Source organism: Dendropsophus ebraccatus, chromosome 15, assembly GCF_027789765.1.
Source record: "Dendropsophus ebraccatus isolate aDenEbr1 chromosome 15, aDenEbr1.pat, whole genome shotgun sequence".
Lineage (NCBI taxonomy): Eukaryota > Metazoa > Chordata > Amphibia > Anura > Hylidae > Dendropsophus > Dendropsophus ebraccatus.
This window is the reverse complement of record NC_091468.1, coordinates 42,158,409-42,179,916: the sequence shown is the minus strand read 5'-3', so window position 1 is coordinate 42,179,916 and position 21,508 is coordinate 42,158,409. Positions and strand designations below refer to the sequence as shown.

The 21,508-nt window shown below is 40.2% G+C and overlaps 1 long non-coding RNA gene across 1 annotated transcript in view; it reads right to left on the bottom strand.

Moving 5' to 3' along the window:
* The window catches only part of LOC138774275 (uncharacterized), a 41,113-nt gene extending 20,295 nt beyond the window's left edge, over positions 1-20,818 (bottom strand). The window contains exon 1 of the long non-coding RNA XR_011360282.1: positions 20,689-20,818. This is a non-coding gene — a long non-coding RNA (uncharacterized lncRNA). The remainder of the gene's footprint in view (positions 1-20,688) is intronic.
* Positions 20,819-21,508: the final 690 nt, after the last annotated feature.

Sequence of the window (21,508 nt, the reverse complement as noted above, 5' to 3'; positions counted from 1 at the left end):
ATAACTAGGAAACACTGATCAGAAGTCTTTCAGGACACATCAGGAAACCATCAGTGTTTCCTGACCATTAAAAACGGAGGAGAAAAAAAGCCATACTTACCTGCTCCAGTTCGCAGTATGCTCCACTCCATCTTCTCCTGGCATTGTGAGCGCACAAATGATGCCACTCATGCATCACAACACTGGAGGGGGAGAGAGACAGCTTCAGCACCGGGTGGCATTTGCCAAGATTTGCATCCAGAATTCTGGACAGTTTCCGGATGCGCATCTAGAACTGTCTAGAATTCCAGTTGCTCCCATAGGGTTTTACATGTCCTATATTTTTCTGGCCTGTTTTCCGGCACAAGCAACCTTCAGGAGAAATCCTGAAGGGTAACTGTGCCCAATGGAGCCTTATGAGTCAGGACATGTGAAAGGAGCCTTCCTCTACTCCCGCTTAGGTTCAGCTACTAAATATAACTTTCATAAATATATAATTATAAATATAATTTTTGTAGTTTTGAAGAGGCATCATGGTAAATAGGGGAAGTTACAACTTTCATCATAACTGATCATTCAAATTTGACCCTTCTTTATCTGGTCTATATCAGCCTTCCTTATTTCAGTAGAAAAGTACACAGACCTGCATAGTACTGTTTGTTGCAATAAGCTATTACATAATAGGAAAGCCAAACCTTGATTAAGCAAGCAGCTGGCAAAAAGATATAGTGACCTTGTAGCTACTCATGTAACTTATTTATCTATGGTATTAAGGATACTACATCTTTTAATCAAGGCACAAGCATTGTAATTCCTCAATCCTTTAAACCAATTTTACAGCTTTTATAAAGGAATTATCAATATACACTGGACAGTACAGTATATACTGTTCACAGCCCAGTTACACCTTAGCATTATCTGCATGCTGTTGTTATAACTAACAGTCTTGTTAACGGCAGGACATTTTAGAATTGACCCCTCAATTGTCCTTAAGAGAACTACAATGCTTATCATCATTGTACTTAAAGTGCCACTGTCGTTTAATTTTTTTGTTGAAATCAATAGTCCAGGTGATTTTAAGAAACTTTGTAATCTGGTTTATTAAGCAAATATGCCATTATCTGAATTCAAAAAGACTTTCCCCAGGCCCTCTTCTCCCTCCTCTCTCTCATCCACTGCTCATTGACTCTTTTACATCAGTCGAGCCCGTTGTAACCTATGGAGAGCGGAGGGGGGAGGAGGGAGATTAGTCGGCAGCAGAGAGCAGAGAACAAAGGATTACACAGTGGGAACTGTGCAAAAGCCAGTATTCAGAGGTCAGAGAGGTCAGTGCTTACTTTAGAGCAGATAGCCCAGTGATGTAACTGTAAATTAACTCTTTGTTGTCCTGTTTTGGTGCCTCATCTCCCTCCACCCCTCCAACTCCATAGAGAACCAGAATAGAGAACAGGGGGAGAGCTTCAAACAGCTTTTTTATGATAAAAATGCATTTTTCAGCTAATAAACCCAATTACAAAGTTTCTTAAAATGGCCTCTTCTATTGATTTCTGCATAAAAAATCATAAAAGAAAGAAAAAAACGACAGTGACACTTTAATATTCCCTATTTCTATTTCACATTGGGTTATAGCAGGATGCACTCAGTCCTAGGTGTAAAAGAGATGAAGGAGGAATTCTGGCACTGCCCCAAATTGGGCACGCTGTATAGATACTAGGTCTATCACCATTATCCTTGACTTGGGGATTAACTCCTCCTTCATTCTTATAATTATTATAGCTATAGTTAATGTATATGGATATGTTTGGTCTAATTGTCCGGACAGTTGGCTTTCCACATGAACAAAAATTTTTACATAGTACGGTTGAAAAAAAAAACTGGAACTGTCCGAAGTGGGAGAAGTTTAGGATTTACTACTACCCTGGACATTTCCTGTCATGGACAGAGGTGGCAGCAGAGAGCACCGTGTCAGACTGGAAAGAATACACCACTTCCTGCAGGACATACAGAAATTGATAAGTACCGGATATTTTTAAATAGAAGCAGATTACGAATCTATATAACTTTCTGAAAAAGATTTTAAAGAATTCATTTTTTGCAGGAGACAGGGCCAATTTTATTTATTGCACTTTCGTTTTTTCTCCTTGTGCTTAAAATACCACAACACTTGCATTTTTTATCTAGAGACCCACATGAGCCCTTATTTTTTGCGCCACTAATTGTACTTTGCAATGACAGGCTGAATTTTTGCTTAAAATGTGCTGCAAAAGCAGGAAAAAATTAAATGTGTGGTGAAATTGAAAAAAAAAACAAAACAAAACGTACTTTTTTAAATTTGGGGCGCTTTCGTGTTTACGCATTTTGCCCTAGGGTAAAACTGACTTGTTATACATAATCCTCAAGTTAGTATCATTACAACAATATGTAACTTGTGTAACTTTTATTTTATGGCTTTTAAAAAATTAAAACCTTTTTAAAAAAAATAAATGTTCCTTAAAATCGCTCCATTCCCAGGCTTATAGCACTTTTATCCTTTTGTCTATGGGGCTGTGTGAGGTGTCATTTTTTGCGCCATGATCTTTACTTTCTATCTGTACCTTGTTTGCATATATGTGACTTTTTAATCACTTTTTATTACAATTTTTTTGGATTTAATGCGACCAAAATATGCAATTTTGCACTTTTTCATTTTTTTGTGCTCACTCAGTTTACTGTGCGAGATCAGGAATTAAATAAATTAATAGTTTGGTTACGCGTATGGCGATATCAAATATGTTTATTTATTTTTATTTATAAAATGGGGAAAGGAGGGTAATTCGAACTTTTATTAGGGGAGGGGAGCCTCTTTTACTGCTTCCTTCAAGAAATGGTAGAGATTACTGAAAATTGCTAATTGGTAAAGGATTGGTTCTTTTACCATATTTATGCACTTAGCTTGGTTCTGTTAAGTATCAATGCTTTACTTGTTTTTTTTTTAGGATATCTTTGCAGCACTCTTGGTTCGGTGACCTATTTATGCTCGAATTTGGTACTGAATATTTGCAGTAATCTCAGCTATGCTTATACTTACACTTTCTGTGTCATTTTATCTATTTAAAGGGGTTGTCCAAGGTTTAAACAAGTGTGTGATATTTCCAGAAATAATGGCATATCTGTCTAAGAGCTGTGTCTGGTATCGCACATCTGTGCTTGGATAGTTATGAGCTGCAATACCAAATACGGCCTATAGTCCGAAGTTTGAATTCTGTATTTATTGACTTGCAAATACCGATCTCATTTTCTTAGTATGTAATATTTTATATAACATTTTAGAGTATACTGAGTAGTATTTGGAAGCGCTTTTTTGATATATGCATTTCATATATTCATCAGCTAGCACAATCATGGAAAAGAAATGTTAAATAAGGCAATATCTAAAGTAAATACACAACCAAATATGATGCAACACATTGGAGTGAATTTTTGTGTTGATGAATACTTCCCTTCGTGAGAAGCCCTCATAGTTTATGATTAACAGGTTAAAGTACAGGGACTCTCAATGAAGCTATTTTAGTCAATGCTCCTAATCAATGCTCGGTATCGTACGTAAATAATTTACTTCCAGAAAACTTCTCTTACCCTTTATTTTTGTAAAACCGTATCACTCTGTGAAATCGAATGGTCAAATTTGTTATAGTGTATTCTGCGCATACAATACTATATATTTTGTTAACTGTATTATTGCATCTTTTTTTATTTATTAGCAAGTCGAAATGTGGAGTGTAAGGTAAAGTGATAAAAACTATGGGGGCATTAATTAAAGGGGTACTCTGGGCAAAACATATTTTTAAATATGTCATAACATAAGGAAAGTTATACAAATCACAAATATGCACTTATTATGGGAAATGCACATATAGTGCTATTTCCCTCAATATAGTAGATCAGGCAGGCTTTACTTCCTCAAAAAAAATTGTGATGTCACGTCTCAAGCCCTATTTTCCTGCAGGGTCCAGCAGGGGGCGCACTATAGGTAGAAGAACAGAAGTCCCAAAATACTAGCAGGGGTGCCGCTGCTGGGTGTTTTTCCCGGCGTGAAAGACAAGCAAAGAGGCAGGTTACTTAGGGCTGGTGTCGGGGTGCCGCAGGGTGCCGCAGGCAGGATTGGTTGACGGGACCCCCGAATTTTATGTCCTGTGCAGGAGCGCTCACCTCGCTGCATCCCCGGTAACATCAAAGTAGAGGTACGCACCCTGACACCAGCCCTAAGGAGGAGAGAGAGAGAGAGAGAGAGAGAGAGAGAGAGAGAGAGGGGGGGGGGGGCCCGGAAGAACACCCAGCAGCAGCGTCCCTGCACTGAGATGTGCCGTGGTGGTGAAGCAACACAGGGGAAGCAGAGAGGGACGCCGCTGCTGGGTGTTTTTCCGGGCCCCTTATGGTTGGTTATCAGGAAGCCTGGTGCCGGCTGGCTATGTCTGGGCACACACAGAGTGTCGGGAGGCCCCAGGAGGAGAGCCAGGTCCGGGCACGGCTGCTGTCTCTTACCCGTTGGCATATAACGACACTGAGCACCGACGCTTCTCAGCACCCTCAGGACGCGCCGCTCTGGCCATTACTGAGCCACCAGCTTCTCCAGCAGCAGGACAGGGAGACGGGAAATGGCACCTCAGCCCCCTGCGCTGCTGCTGGAGAAGCTGACGGGAAATAGCACTGTATGTGCATTTCCCATGATAAGTGCATATTAGTGATTTGTACAACTTTCCTTATGTAATGACATCTTTAAAAATATGTTTTGCCCGAAGTACCCCTTTAAGGGCATTGTGCCTATTTTTAGGGGAATAACTGTCTTTTTTTTGTTCATTTTTGGTCTAAGTTCAATTTATGAACCAGTATTCAAAAGGTGAAAAAACGGGGGAGCAACCACTAACAACTTGACCACCACTAGCATTATTTGGCACATGTCAGCAAAGCACCTTCCCCTGCATCTTCTGCTGTCTTAGCTGCTGGCAGTGCTGTTCTAACACCCTCCCAGGAGACACATGGACCTCCCAGGAGTCTTGTGCACCTTACGTCTTTCACCTTCCCCGGAAGCAGCCATGTTTTCCTCCTTCATTGAAACAAGCTATTGATCTCCAGGGTCATCCGCATTGTCCAAAAGGGTTTCCCATCCCAGAGTTTAGCTATTAATACCTCAGAACTTGGACCAAAAGCGGAAATATGTTGCCAACCGCCCGCATGCACAGGCAATTTATGTGAGGATAGCCCATCTCCTGACCCTTGAGATGTTGGCTTATAGGCTGGTAGAAACTGCGTCATTCCACAGCCTCATTAAGACAGCTGTCCCTTGGTACTCCATCCCCAGCCAGCACTATTTTCGACGCTGTGCCGTACCAGCATTACATCAGCACATCATGCAGAATATCACTCAGAAAGACTTTACTAAGGATGACTGCACCATGGATGGCTGTTATCTCTGAGTTTTTGACAAACCAAAATGATTAGTGGGATGCCGCTAGTGTGAGCCTCACCATACCACTGTGGTCTCTATTGAAACACTTGCTGCAATCCATTAAGAATGAGATAGAGCAAGACAGTACAATGGATATTAGCCAGACCACCCTCTTTTTAATTTCTTAGTGCAGATTGGTTGAGCAGGGGTTGGAGGATGAGGGGGATCATGAGCATGAGATTATTGTGGACAATGAAGAAGTTAGTATGCATGCCAATTTCAATGCATCTGTTTGGCACAAATGGCTTGTAGAGCAGGAGGAGATGGAGAGTCATCTTTCTGGTGAGGACAGTGAATTGTTGCCTGTTGGCTGTCTGGCGCATGTGACAGACTTCATGTTAGGCTGCCTTACCAATGACCCTTGTGTTTTAGCCATTTTTGACAACAAGGATTATTGACTGTTAACCTTCCTCGACCCATGGTATAGGGAGAAGTTCAAGTATCTTCTTCTCCAAGAGGAGAGAAGTATGCAAGTCCAACTATACCACAAGGCCCTGGTGGAGAAATTGCTCAAAGCCTTTGCATCTGACAACGCTAACGGCAGAGGACTTGGTTTTCGTGGGCCAACAAGGAAGGGAGATGAGGGGTCCAGGCAGCATGGCAAACACATGAAGAGGAACACTATCCAAGAAGTTGAACATGTTTATGTCACTCACTCAGAATAATTCCACCAATACGCATCGTAGGATGTCATGGAGTGACAAGTTCTTAAAGATGGTGAGGGAGTACGTAGTGGAATGCACATCGTCCTTTCTGACCACTCTGTGCCATTCAACTACTGGCATTAAAGCTGGACACATGGCATGAACTGACACTGTACGCCTTGGAGGTGCTGGCCTGCCCAGCCACTAGTGTCTTGTCAGAGAGGGTATTTAGTGCTGCTGGGCTGTTGCCCACAATTTATAAGAGGGTTTCAAAAGGGTCTTGCCCACAATTTTTTAGGAGGATTATAGCAAGCTCTCACTTAAAATTTTTAAGAGGGTCACAACAGGCTCTCACCCACAATTTATATGGAGATCACACCAGGCTCTTGGCCACAATTTTTAAGAGGATCACAACAGGCTCCCGCCCACAATTAGGAGAAATGTCGCCACTGGGTTTTTGTGCAAATTTTTTAGGGCTTGACAACCAGGCTCTCTCCTCCAATTATAAAGAGGATCACCACCAGGATGTCGTGCTAAATGTTGACAGTGTGTGCATGATGCCCTCCTTTATGTGTAACAAAGGGTGTATGGGGTTGCCTCTTTCCTTTCAATTTTTGATAGCCCTTGCACTTGGTGCATTGGCTTGATGAGTCTATGAGTCCATCCTTCAAAATTCTGCTTTCTCTACAAGTAAATGTACAGGAAAAGTGATTCATAACTTTTTTCCCCACTTAAAATTGGACTTTATTTTGGGGTGGGTGTGCGATATTGTGAGTCTGTAAAAGTGGTGTAATTCAGAGACCTGGGAGTCTTTAATGCATGCATCCATTTTCATGGTGTTTTCATCACGTTCTGAGTCTTTCAGGTGTACCAGACACCTCCCCTCTGCCGAATAGGACGCTTCTGAAAAAATGTTCGAGTCTCCCATTGACTTTCATAGGGTTCGTTACTCGAATCGCACACTCCAGTATAGGAAAATACCTATATTTAGTGATAAGTATTCAAGCATTTTAGTACTGGCTTATCTCTAATCAACACCATTCGGGGATGTTGGTGATTACATATTTAATGCACACTATACAATGTCTATAGATGATCATCTATTAGCGTATTTTATCCCAGTATATTCAATTCCCAGAAGGTGGAAATGTTTATTTTTTTGTTGTAATAAGAAATATTTCAAACAGATAATGTGAAAGCTACCTGGCTGCATTGGATCAACATTAAAGGTTTTTTTTTCTACCTTTTGAAAGTTAGGTTCTTGTATTTAGGTCGGAGAACAATGAGTAAATGACATTGTTCCATGACCTGCAAATAGGTTTAACTCTCTGAAAGTGAATGGCCAGTGAAAGAGAAACCGTATGGTTCTAAAGGATATAAAATACATTTGTTTTTTAATATTCTTATAGCAGTATTGTTCTGTTTCAATATTTTAGTAACAGCCATAACTCTGTATCTTCTTTGTCATCATTTCATCCAAATGTATGTGTGCAAAATCTGACTGCAGTAGCATTTACATATACAGAGACAAAGCTATGTTTTAAGCAAGGCAACGTTTAGCATTTCTGCTGTCTATTTGAGTGACAATACTGCCCCAATCTGAAGACCTAAGTAGTTGCAAGGGACATGTTTCCATTGAAGGACTGCTTCTTCATGTCATGTAGGATGCTTTACATGACCAGCCTGGTGACTTAAGCAATAATTAGTAACAATTATAGCTGCCACCAATAGGAGACAATTCTGAACACAGACCTATTTATTTATTTCAGGGAGGTCATAACTAGAAATGAGCAAATCACTTGGAAATTCATTTTGCGAAGTTCGCAAATATTTGCGCGAATTTGCAAATATTTGAGAATCGCATACAAACAAATTTTTGTTAAAACAGGCAAACTATAGTAGCTACAATAGTAGGATTACAGAGCAGCGATTTTTCAACAGATGTTGCTGTGACACTGTCAAAATGGGAAAATGTCAATTCTTTAAAAATGTTTATCAGCCTGTCAAATATACAATTTCCGCCATGGACAGTAGTGGACGGACGTTGGTGGATCAGTGGCCTAATATCAATGTTCTCCCAGGACAGCAGTGGACATTGGTTGATGAGCACCCACTGAGTTATTAAGATGGACACTGTATTCACTGTGACTTCCTATAATGCACACCTAGCACCCAGTGACTTGGTATAATGAACAACAGTCACCCAGTTACATGGTATACTGGACAATGGCTTCACTGCTCCCACAGAAAACCACCCACAATCCCCCCTACTATCCTCTCCTCTCTGTGCCTATCTCTTTGTATTTATCTCCCTGCTCTAAATGCCTGCTGCAACCAGCTCTCCCCATACACAGCCGACTGGCCGCCTCCAGGAAGCCAATCACCTTATATAGAGGGTGCGTGTGTGTGTAGGGGGGGGGGGGGTTGCTAACATCACAGTGGGGTTTGCAGTTGATTGGTCTGTTGCAAGGGATTATGGATAATCCCTTGCTCCCACCAAAAGACAGCTTTGTAAGCTAACATGTGCAGCCCCCATTGCGGCCGCCATGTTTAGTGATTTTGCTAATCGAATCTGGCGAATTCGCAAATTGTGACGAAGCAAATTTAATGCCCAATTCGTTGTGAACCTGAATTCGTCAGATTTGCTTTGCTCATCTCTAGTAATAACCAAATAGTATACTTATTTATACTGAATTTTACTGCATCGAATACAATAGTCTTCCATGTTATTCCATACTTTTTTTTTTAAATCTTTGCTGTGTATTGACTCAGATAAGGTAGACAGAGACCAATCGTGCAGTCATTTTATCTCTGTTTGGATACACCTATAGGCTATGTTTCCACAATGTAACATAGTAATATAGTTAAAGGGGTTATCCAGTGCTACAAAAACATGGCCACTTTCTTCCAGAGACAACACAACTCTTGTCTCCAGTTTGGGTGGGGTTTTCAACTAGGTTCCATTGAAGTGAATGGAGCTTAATTGCAAATCACACCTGAACTGGAGACAAGAGTGGTGCTGTCTCTGGAAGAAAGTGGCCATGTTTTTGTAGCGCTGGATAATCCCTTTAACCCTTTAAGGACATGGCCCATTTTCGTTTTTACGTTTTCGGTTTTTCCTCCTTGTGTTTAAAAGGTCATAGCACTTGCATTTTTCCACCTAGAAACCCACATGACCCCTTATTTTTTGCGTCACTAATTGTACTTTGCAATTACAGGCTGAATTTTTGCATAAAGTACACTGCGAAACCAGAAAAAAATTCAAAGTGTGGTGAAATTGAAAAAAAAAAACGCATTTCTTTTATTTGGGGGAAATGTGTTTTTACGCCATTCGCCCTGGGGTAAAACTGACTTGTTATGCATGTTCCTCAAGTCGTTACGATTAAAACGATATATAACATGTATAACTTATATTGTATCTGATGGCCTGTAAAAAATTCAAACCGTTGTTAACCAATATACGTTCCTTAAAATCGCTCCATTCCCAGGCTTATAGCACTTTTATCCTTTGGTCTATGGGGCTGTGCGAGGTGTCATTTTTTGCGCCATGATGTGATCTTTCTATCGGTACCTTGATTGCGCATATACGACTTTTTGATCGCTTTATATTACATTTTTTCTGGATTTGATGCGACCAAAAATGTGCAATTTTGCACTTTGGGATTTTTTTGCGCTGACGCCGTTTACCGTACGAGATCAGGAATGTGATTAATTAATAGTTCGGGCGATTACGCACGCGGCGATAGCAAACATGTTTATTTATTTATTTATTTGTTTACTTTTATTTAAAACCTGGGAAAAGGGGGGTGATTCAGACTTTTATTAGGGGAGGGGGCGTGTGTGTGTAGGGGGGGGGGTTGCTAACATCACAGTGGGGTTTGCAGTTGATTGGTCTGTTGCAAGGGATTATGGATAATCCCTTGCTCCCACCAAAAGACAGCTTTGTAAGCTAACATGTGCAGCCCCCATTGCGGCCGCCATGTTTAGTGATTTTGCTAATCGAATCTGGCGAATTCGCAAATTGTGACGAAGCAAATTTAATGCCCAATTCGTTGTGAACCTGAATTCGTCAGATTTGCTTTGCTCATCTCTAGTAATAACCAAATAGTATACTTATTTATACTGAATTTTACTGCATCGAATACAATAGTCTTCCATGTTATTCCATACTTTTTTTTTAAATCTTTGCTGTGTATTGACTCAGATAAGGTAGACAGAGACCAATCGTGCAGTCATTTTATCTCTGTTTGGATACACCTATAGGCTATGTTTCCACAATGTAACATAGTAATATAGTTAAAGGGGTTATCCAGTGCTACAAAAACATGGCCACTTTCTTCCAGAGACAACACAACTCTTGTCTCCAGTTTGGGTGGGGTTTTCAACTAGGTTCCATTGAAGTGAATGGAGCTTAATTGCAAATCACACCTGAACTGGAGACAAGAGTGGTGCTGTCTCTGGAAGAAAGTGGCCATGTTTTTGTAGCGCTGGATAATCCCTTTAATTAAGGTGGAAAGAAGACAAGAGTCCATCAAGTTCAACCTACAGAACCCTACTCTGTCGACCCAGAGGAAGTCAAATAAAGTGTTGTTGCAAAACAAGGGCCGTTATTAATGATCATGATCATTAAATAATGGACGTTATTTGCCTTATTTTTACATAGTGGGAACATACCCTCACCAGGAGTCTCCCCTGAGTACATCTCATATGTTATGTGAACAGAGCCTTGGCTAAATCTAAATGGGAATTTTTTTTCTTACAATCCAAAAGAGCATTATGTAGTGTCATCAATATAATAATCAAAGTAGGCATTGTAGCTAGGCAACTGTTAAGTGATCCCCTGAGATCCTGGACGACCATGCTGGTTCAATATATGAATCTGGTAAAATAAACAAACATCTTTGTATGGCATTTAAAACATAGGATGATCTGAGTAAAAGTCAATAGACAATTAGACAGGGACAATGGAGTAATTGTGTAATGTGGAAGAACGTGATGTTCAGTAGTTATAGAATAAGGTGCAACTGGGCTGAAAAATACAGACATAATAAATCCGAGCCATGGTAAATTTCATTGGGATAAATTATTGAAAGTTAACAGATAGGAATGTTTCCATAAGCTGGCCATACACAAAAAATGAATGTTGGGCAACAGTCTTAAGACAAAGGTCAGCATGACTGTTCCCCAATGTCCTGAAAGTAAATCAAGAGTAAGTTAAACTCCTTTAAACAGAGGAAGACCTACAGTGGTCTGCAAAGCTATATCTAATAATGAGTGACTGGTTGTCAGGAACTTACTTTTAAAATCTTGCCGTATTACACTATTCATTGTCTTCCATTGCTCTCTGTAAACTGTCATAGAGATGATTACTTATTACAGCTGTTTGACCAGGGAAGGATTATTGCACCTTTAGGCTATGTTCACACACTGTATGAGACCAGCTGTTCTGTGACCTGGCCGGGTCACGGAATGGCTGGTCTCAGAAAAGATCATCCCGGCCGGTACTGCCGTGCTGGCCAGACGATCTTTAGCACCGCTGAGTTCTGATGCGGGCGCATCTGTGTGTGCCCACATCAGAACTTCCCACTGCACACAATGGGACGTGCAACCGGAGCCGCTCCCTCCACTGTGTGCACTGACTGGGTTTTCTGCAGCCGCTATTCAATGAATAGCAGCCACAGAAAAATTACATGTCAGTTTCTTGCGGCGCCGCTAGCGATCCCGGCCGGAGTGTATCCTATATGTATACATTCCATAGATGGCAACGTAACGTATATTTAAGTATTATTCACAACAGTTGTTGCAATCTGCAACAACGGCCGTAGTTTTACGAAAATACTGTATATACGTGGTGTGAGCATAGCCTTACTGTGCATGCTGCCTCCATATGTTCTCCCCAATGTCATCACACACAGTGCCACAGTAAACACTACCCAATACTAGAGATGAGCGAACCTTGAGCATGCTCGAGTCGATCCGAACCCGAACTTTCGGCGTTTGATTAGCGGTGGCTGCTGAAGTTGGATAAAGCCCTAAGGCTATGTGGAAATCATGGATATAGTCATTGGCTGTATCCATGTTTTCCAGACAACCTTAGAGCTTTATCCAAGTTCAGCAGCCCCAGCTAATCAAATACCGAACGTTCGGGTTCAGATGTACGCTCATCTCTACCCAATACAATCAATGACCCCAATTTCCCTGAGCATAGACACCAACCTATGTCATCTCCTACAGAATGTGGGTGTAGCTTCTATTAAGGTGGTCCAACATAGCATTAGTAGTAGTCAGAAAAGTCTGTAATTTAAACCTTTACATGGAGATACAGCTGCTCTGCCTGTGCTGTTTTTTTTTACATTGTAGTTTCAACATCAGATTCATGAATCAGGATAATTAGAACTAAAAGTCCCTCCTAGATTCAGGGGAGTCTGCAGAGCAGTAGAAGGAGACTATAGATGGGGGCCCTGGTATTATATTAGGTCATTGAAGTGGCACAACAGGCAGAGTTTGCACTAACAGACATTTTTTTTTTCTTAAAAAGACATGGCTCCTTTCTTCCAGAAACAACAGGACTCTTGTCTCTAGTTCAGGTGAATGGAGTTGTCCAGCGAAAAGGGGGTGTCTAGCGAAAATATTTTTCTTTCAAATCAACTGGTGTCAGAAAGTTATATAGCTTTGTAATTTACTTCTATTAAAAAAGCTCAAGTTTGCAGTACTTATCAGCTGCTGTATGTCCTGCTGGTCATTTTTTTATTTTCAGTCTGATCCAGTGCTCTCTGCTGACATCTCTGGAGAGGTTTTCTATGGGGATTCATACAAAACCAAGACAGAGTTGTCTCGGCCACAGATGTCAGCAGAGAGCAGTGTGTCAGACTGAAAATATAACAACATTTCCTGCATTACATACAGCAGCTAACAAGTATGGGAAGACTGGAGATTTTTTAATACAAGTAAATCACAAATCTATATAACTTTTTGATATCAGTTGATCTGAAAGAAAAAGATTTTTGCTGGATAACCCCTTTAATTGCTAACTACACCTGAACTGGAGACCAGAGTCGTGTTGCTTCTGGAAGAAAGCGGCCATGTTTTTCTAATTCCAGATAACCCCTTTAGGTGCATTAGGGGTCTTCTGGAAGCCTGTTATACATACCAATACTTCCATTAGGCAGAGAGGGAATATTTTTTAACCTGATGAGTATACTAGGAGTGTGCCTCATAGAAAGCCACAATGCAATCTACAATCTCTATTCTGTCCCCTATGACCATTGGTTGTGTTACCCAATTGAATTATGCAATACTAGACATACAGTATTCATGTACATAAGCAACACTGTTACAAGAAAAAAAAAAACTTGGAACCTTTGTTCTAATCCAAAACAATCACCAAATTGGATAAAAATTTTTGAACAATGATAATTTTTCAAAAATATCTATTTGAGAGCAATTTGAAATAAACTTCATTTGTGGGAACAAGGAAGCGATTGGTAATCTTTACCATATTCTTTGCACACCAACTGAAATCTCTTTGCCTTTTGCTCTTGTGGTCAAATACAATGTAACAATGGAGTTATAAACTTCTTCCCTTATAGTCAGCAAAAAAAAAGGATGAATGGACTCTGAAACTATAATTGTGTCATCTTGAACAATGGAAGAAAATGTCGTTTAACTGTTTACTGCTTCAAGACGTTTAAAAGGTAATGAATGGGCAAACATCAGAGAGAGAGAAAGCACTCCGGTAACATGGCTTAAACTCATGATAGAAAATTCAAACAATATTAGATTCAAAAAGTCAACATTAGACACACTTCTATTAAGGACCTACAAACAAACAGAGTTACTCAGTACACACATTAACAAGTACAACTCAAATGATGATGGTTGCTTTCAACTTTGTTGTGACTTATATACAGGGATGAATGGGAATTGCTCATTTCCCAAACCTCATTTACAAATATTTATGTTTACCTAAGAAGCAAATAATGAAGATAGCAGGGACGTTCTTACGGAGGATTACATAACCAATGGCAGCTTTTATAGACAAAAAATATATACTTTTACTATTATAGTTGTTTTAAATGGCGTTGTTCAAATCTATGGGTATTATGAAGTGCTATCAAAATGACATGGTTAGGCTATGTTGACACACTGTTTTTATAAGACAAAGAAAAACTTTTTTTTATAAGGACGTATTTTTATAATGGTGACTATAAATATTGATCACAATAATTTTTTACAGCCTTTATTATAAAAAAAAACAAAAAAACTTTTTTTGGCACTTTAAAAACAGTGTGAACGTGTCTAAAACCAGGTTCACACTTAGTAAGACACTAGCTGTTCTGGACCCGGTCAAGTCACAGAACGGCAGTTGAAGTGAAGTGTCAGTGAAGTTAATCCCGAAGTTAATGAACTTCATTTCTATTGAATTGGGAATGCGGGTGCATTCGGGTGCGCCCACTTCCCAATTCACCATAGCACACAATGCAAAGTGCGGCCAAATCTGTACTTTCCATTGCATGAACCGTCAGTGTTGTTCCATAAATAACAGCCGCAAAAAACTGACATGTCAGTTTTTCCTGCTGCCGGTTGGAATCATGGCTGGAGTGTATACTATGTGTATACACTCTGTCCGTGATTCCAATAACTTACACTCACCGGCCACTTTATTAGGTACACCTGTCCAACTACACGTTACCACTTAATTTCTAATCAGCCAATCACATGGCGGCAACTCAGTGCATTTAGGCATGTAGACATGGTCAAGACAATCTCCTGCAGTTCAAACCGAGCATCAGTATGGGGAAGAAAGGTGATTTGAGGGCCTTTGAACGTGGCATGGTTGTTGGTGCCAGAAGGGCTGGTCTGAGTATTTCAGAAACTGCTGATCTACTGGGATTTTCCCGCACAACCATCTCTAGGGTTTACAGAGAATGGTCCGAAAAAGAAAAAACATCCAGTGAGCGGCAGTTCTGTGGGCGGAAATGCCTTGTTGATGCCAGAGGTCAGAGGAGAATGGGCAGACTGGTTCGAGCTGATAGAAAGGCAACAGTGACTCAAATAGCCAACCGTTACAACCAAGGTAGGCAGAGGAGCATCTCTGAACGCACAGTACGCCCAACTTTGAGGCAGATGGGCTACAGCAGCAGAAGACCACCCGTTACTAGCATGGTGTACCTAATAAAGTGGCCGGTGAGTGTATAATGCAATGTATATTTTCAACTAATCACGGACAGTGTTGCAATTTGCAACAACAGCCGTAATTAATTCAAAATATACATTGTGTGAACATAGCCTAAAGGTGGATATAAGCAGCGTGTGTGTGAAACTAGCTCATGAGTGTTACAAAGCTTTTTCATCTACAATATTTCCCTGGCCCTTGGAATGTGATGCTTTATCCCATGCAACAATTATACTTCGAGTACCCTATTGCTCGAACAACTTTTTTATTTTTTCCATCACTACTCCCAAAGTGTTTTTTCCCCCCATCAAAATACCCATATAAGGGCCTGATTTTTTACAGGGCAAATAATAAATTTTATTGGCACCATTTTGGAGATTATGTAACCTACTGATTACATTTTATAAAATGTCATTCAATAGTTAAAATCAGAAAGTAGCACTACAAAAAGTTGCAGTGTAGGCCTAGCCTATGCCTGGCTCTTACGAAATCCCCAAGTGGCCACACACTTGCTTGGCTGCTTAGCCTCTAATTAGTTTTGTAAAATACTCACTGCCCGCTCCTGTCTGCGGCCAAATCCCGATTGGGATTTTCTTCTGCACACTCTTTTTATTTTTATAATTGTATTTATTGTTTATTGAATGATGCAACATAAAAAAGCTAATAAAAAAGCCAAATTCAATATTACATTTTTGTTACTCTATTTAACCCAATCTCCTAAATCCTGCTAAATACCTTTGAGGGGGGAGACAGCGAGAGGTAAAAAAAAAGGCACAAAGCCCTTGATAAATTTTCCCCCTTGACTTTAGTGAGACAAGAGTGTGCAGTAAGCCTCTAAGGTCCCTGAAGTAGGGTCATAATGTTATTAGTTAATGTTATGTCTTTGCAGAGGTTTTAAAACTCTGAATTGATAAAATAGAGTTTTACGCTTTACAAAGATTAAGTAATTTATCAGCATGGAAATGGAGGGAATTTGCCGGGCGGATGGTGGAGTCTGCCTGACCATAGAATGGAGTCTATTGGACAGATAGAGAGTGAAGCGGGAGCTCGTGGGGACGAGCGGCAGAATGCGCTTTAAGGGTACAAACCCACACACCGTATACGCAGCTTATTTACTGCTGCGATACGCAACAAATACGCAGCAAACACGCAACAAACACGCAACAAATACGCAGCAGATTAGATCTAAATAACTGGACACAGCATCAAATCTGCACCACCAAATCTGCTGCGTTTTTGCTGCATATCTGCTGTGTATACAGTGTGTGGGTTTGTACCCTAAGTTATCTACATGATTTCCGTATCTGCACATACCCGCAGTTAATTCTCCTGCCAGTACATGATTATCAGAACACTCCATAGTTTCCAGAATTCCCAAAATATAGAATTTATTTATACATTTTTTGCCAATTACATTGTTGCCATTCAGAAGAAAAAAAAAATTAAAGGAACATAAAGAAAAGTAAAGGTTACATTATTTGCCTTGGTATTCTGTCTTTTCTGAACTTTGTAACCAACAACATGGAATAGACATTGTACTAATAAGTGTAGAATCCAGGCCTTTGGCATGAGCTTTGCTGGATAGACTCCTCCACTGTTCTATAAACCAAGTTCTGCCAATTTCAAAAAGGGGCCATGAAGCTGCAATACACAATCATGGCTCCCATTTTAATTGTGCTGTGGTTATGGTCATTGATAAATTTTATTGTAATGCTTATTTGATATTTTGTCACACTCTGGGGCTATGTTCACACTACGTATCTTTCCGGTCGTAGTGCGAAACGCGAATATACGCACGTAGTTTTGAGGTTGATGCGTACGCTTGAAAGTATACGATATACGGCTGCACAGTTCACACTACGCATGAACTTACGACCGGATCGTAAACGGCATCGTGAAAAATGAACAAGACCATTGTTTGAGGACGGAAATGTTCCAACCCACGGCCGTGGATTTCCATGCGGTCCCATACAAAGTACTTATTTCAGTCAAATTGAACTTGATTTTTCGATCCAAATGGTTCTGTGTGTTTTACTGGGCTGGGCGAAGATTTCCAAGTAAATGACCTGTTTCAGCTTTCAAAAAAAGCTAGGGAAGCATAACTCTACTACGGGCGTATGTTCGCGGTTCGTACGCATCCGGCCGCATGTCGATTTTTCCCACGCCCTTAGTTTCAGCCGCACATGTACGGCGGCGTACGAACTGCGGACGGAATTGTACGCAGTGTGAACATAGCCTAAATTAGTAAAGTACAAATAGCATAAATCTATCTATCTATCTATCTATCTATCTATCTATCTCCTATCTATCTATCTATCTATCTATCTATCTATCTATCTATCTATCTATCGTGTTACAATATGTACTTCCCAGTTAGCAGTAAGAGTCCCAATAGAATAGGCGATGATATGAGTGATTACATTCTTTATACATTGCCGCGTTATACAGAAATGTTGTATAAGAAGTAGGAAATAAATAAAGTATCACGTTTTGAAAGAAAGGAAAACCAACTATTGAATGACACAATAATATCTAATGATTTTGTGAAGAATCATATAAATAACATTACAAATTAGACATTCCCTCAAACATCACATTTCTGTCTTCAAGTAGAAGACAGGATTTAATTCACCTAATAAAGAAACCCCTTCATATTTTACCCTTGTGTTTCCCGGTGACACAGTCAATAGCAGAAAAAGTCAGATCTAGTGTGACTGGTAGTCCTCATGGTCTGTGATAATGCAATCCTCTTCTCGGGGATCAAGGTATTAAGGTTTAGGTTATTTGTATTGATTTTGTGTGCTGCCTTGCTGTGTCAGTCATGCTCATATTTGTGGTTCACAAATTCCTCTTTAAAATGTCACAGCCATTTCATCTCCTGTGGCTGTCAGCACTGCCAAACCTGGACCGCCAGCATTGGGATTCTTAGTGTAAACCGCACATTTATAATGTGAAAACATTTGGCCGTTTATATGTCTTTTACTCTATAAGCAGTTCTATGATGTGTGTTTATTATGTCACATGACTGTAATATTTGTGAAATACAGTATATTCTAATCGGTTTGTGTCTGTTGCTAAACATAAGAACTGAAAAACTATACTCTTTAATTGCAACAAATATCAATACTCATTGAGGGAGATTTATCAAACATGGTGTAAAGTGAGACTGGCTCAGTTGGCCCCTAGCAACCAATCAGATTCCACCTGTCATTCCTCACAGACTCTTTAGAAAATAAAGGTGGAATCTGATTGGTTGCTAGGGGTAACTGAGCCAGTTTCACTTTACACCATGTTTGATAAATCTCCCCCGTTGTCTCTTGATTCAGAATTTGTGAAGCCCCCTAGTGGCTATTTTCCATTAGCTGAAAACGCTAAATTTTCTAAGACAACTTTGAGTATTTGCTGTAAGCCAGCAATTTTCATTTTTTTTTAATTTCTCCCACTGTCTGATCCTCCACTGCATTGTGAAAAGCAAGTCATGTAGGGAGATGTTCTGATGTCAATGTCATAAGCAAAGACAGAATGAATGGTAGGTGCTGGGTTACTAACACCCTTGCCATACTACTAAAGCAAGCATGGTAAGAGGGGGGGGGGGGGGAACTGAGGTCATGGTCATGGAAAATGTCATAGGACCTGTGCTAGATTGAGTCAGTCAATATTTTGGTTAGTATTTGTAGCCACATCTGGCCACAGAATTATGGTGGCGCACCATGATCTTGAATATGGAGACCCCAAAATCCCATCTAAAAAGAGCTGTGGGAAGCGCATGAGCACCATTGCTTCATTTATTCTCTACGGAAGAATTAATTCTCTGCTCCGAAGAGAGACGAATTGTACTGTCAGCATGGAATGAACATAGTCTTGGGCAATACCTCCTAGACTCCACACTGTGCTGTGATCACCTTGACCCAGGTCTGTCTTAGGTGAAGTTAGCAACTGAAACAGGATGTTGAGCTTGTTAGCTTGGGTTGCAGTTGTTACCAAGAATTGGAAACTACCTATTGTTTTTTTTTTACCGGGCCTAGAAAAAAGGAGGAGACATCAGTCTAGCCAGGACTAACTAAAGTCTACTCAGCTGTGAAGCACTAACCACTATTCAAGTCTGTGGTACAGAAAACCTGTCACACATAATCTGGTCTGTATAACTTGGTAGTCTTCTCAAAGAGGTGGTTTTAGAGAGGTTTTCACTGTATGCTGCTTTGTCAGCATATGTCAGACTAGACAGTCACTTTCATATTTTTCAGACATCACTGACTGTGATAATGCAATGTATGTATATAATCTATGGGAGACTCCAGGATATTGTGAGCAGTGCCTATACACCTTCAATAACTGTTGGCTGAATGTTTGGCTGTCATTTGGACAACAGTTATCTCTCTTGGCCTTTAAATGTTCATGTATTACCTTTAGGGGAAAGGACGGGTAAGCCCTATGCTCATGTGAAAAAAGGTTCGGGCAGTAAAAATCCATGATGTCTGACCCAACATACCACCAACATCATCTGTAGGGAAGTCCCCAAACACCTTTTACTGTCAGCCGAACCCACCACCAGCTGTGGGTTCTACCAACTCTAGCATAAAGTGTATGCGCCCTTTTACACTCACTGTGACCATAGTGCCCCCCCCAGCCTTGCAAGCCCCTGGGTAGCTGCACATTGTATGTCAGCCCCATGTTTAAAGCTTATGGTTAATCTCTAATGTATTTACTTTTATATTGAACTTTTTGTATCTAAAACTATAGCTTCATACATATTCACAGCACAGAAGCCCATTACTTGTATTGCTATACAATGGATTTGCTATTGATTTAGTTACTGTATTTTCCTGCATATAAGGCGACTGGGTGTCTAAGACGACCCCCAACTTTTCCAGTTAAAATATTTGTTTGGGATACATTCGCCCTATAAGACTATCCCTCTACCAACACACACCAAATAAAAATTAATACAAAACATTAGACAGCAGCAAGATATTAGAGGGAGGTGCAGTAATACCGGTAGGATACAAGACAGTGCCAGACGGGTGAGAGAGGTGTGTTTTTCGGGGCACAACACCACTCTACTGTATCTTTTTTCCATACCCCGGACACCTGCAGCTTGCTCTGCCCTTCATACGGTGTGGATGTGGCCATTTTTGAGCTCCTCCACTGTATGCAGCAACCACAGATTTTCCAGAATGGTTCCAAAATTTTTCAGTACCCACCCTATAAGACGACACCCGGCGTATAAGATGACCCCTGACTTTTGAAAATTTTCCTGGGTTAAAAAGTAGTCTTATACGCAGGAAAATACTGTATTTTGTAATTAAGTTCAGAGGACTTCTGTAAACTTTCCCATTGTATCGGCAAAAGATTCCACAAACCGTAAAAGTTACACTATTGACACCTTGAAATTCTGAAGTACTTACACTGTGTTAGGTGCTTTCTTGCTCTTCGAGATTAACAAACATTACCGAGAAGGCTGTGGCCAAATCCACCCTTGTTGTTTGGAAAACCTTTACAAGTCATCAGCTTCCACTAACATACTGGCACAGTTCAATTACCATCACTTTTAGAGAGCCTTAGCAAAACATCCAGTGCCCATGTAAATAGACAAATCTGAAAACTAGCTGGTCTGTTGGCTTACATACTGTAGGTAATGTTTTCTTTTGCTCAAATTTGTTCTGGAAAGTAATCACACCCAGATAAAGCCATCTGCAAATATGAGAGAGATCGACATCCACATGTCAAAGTTTACTCAGCCTGACCAAGTGTACATATAGTAGGGATGATTTTAAGGCCCTGTTGTTTTGATCTTCTTATATGCCGCAGAACGACTGTGCAACAATTCCAGACCATATCCGTGACCGAAATAATAATAAATAGTAATGTCAATAACATCAGCGCTGGTAAACAGAATTTCACAATATAACCGTGTGGGGTGACGGATCGAATATTAGAGTATTAGGAGCAGCGCTCTCGGGCTTAAAGATCCGACAATCCGAACTCTCAAGTGCAATTTAGGATTAATAATTACTTTTGAATAATATTTTCTAGGACTTGATAGGCTGATTATAGGGGTTATCCAGCGGAATTTTTTTTTTCACATCAACTGGTTTCACAAAGTTATATAGATTTGTAATTTACTTTTATTTGTTCTAGTACTTATCAGCTGATGTGTGTCTTGCAGGAAATGTTGTTTTCTTTTCAGTCTGACACAGTGCTCTCTGCTTCCATCTCTGGCCGAGA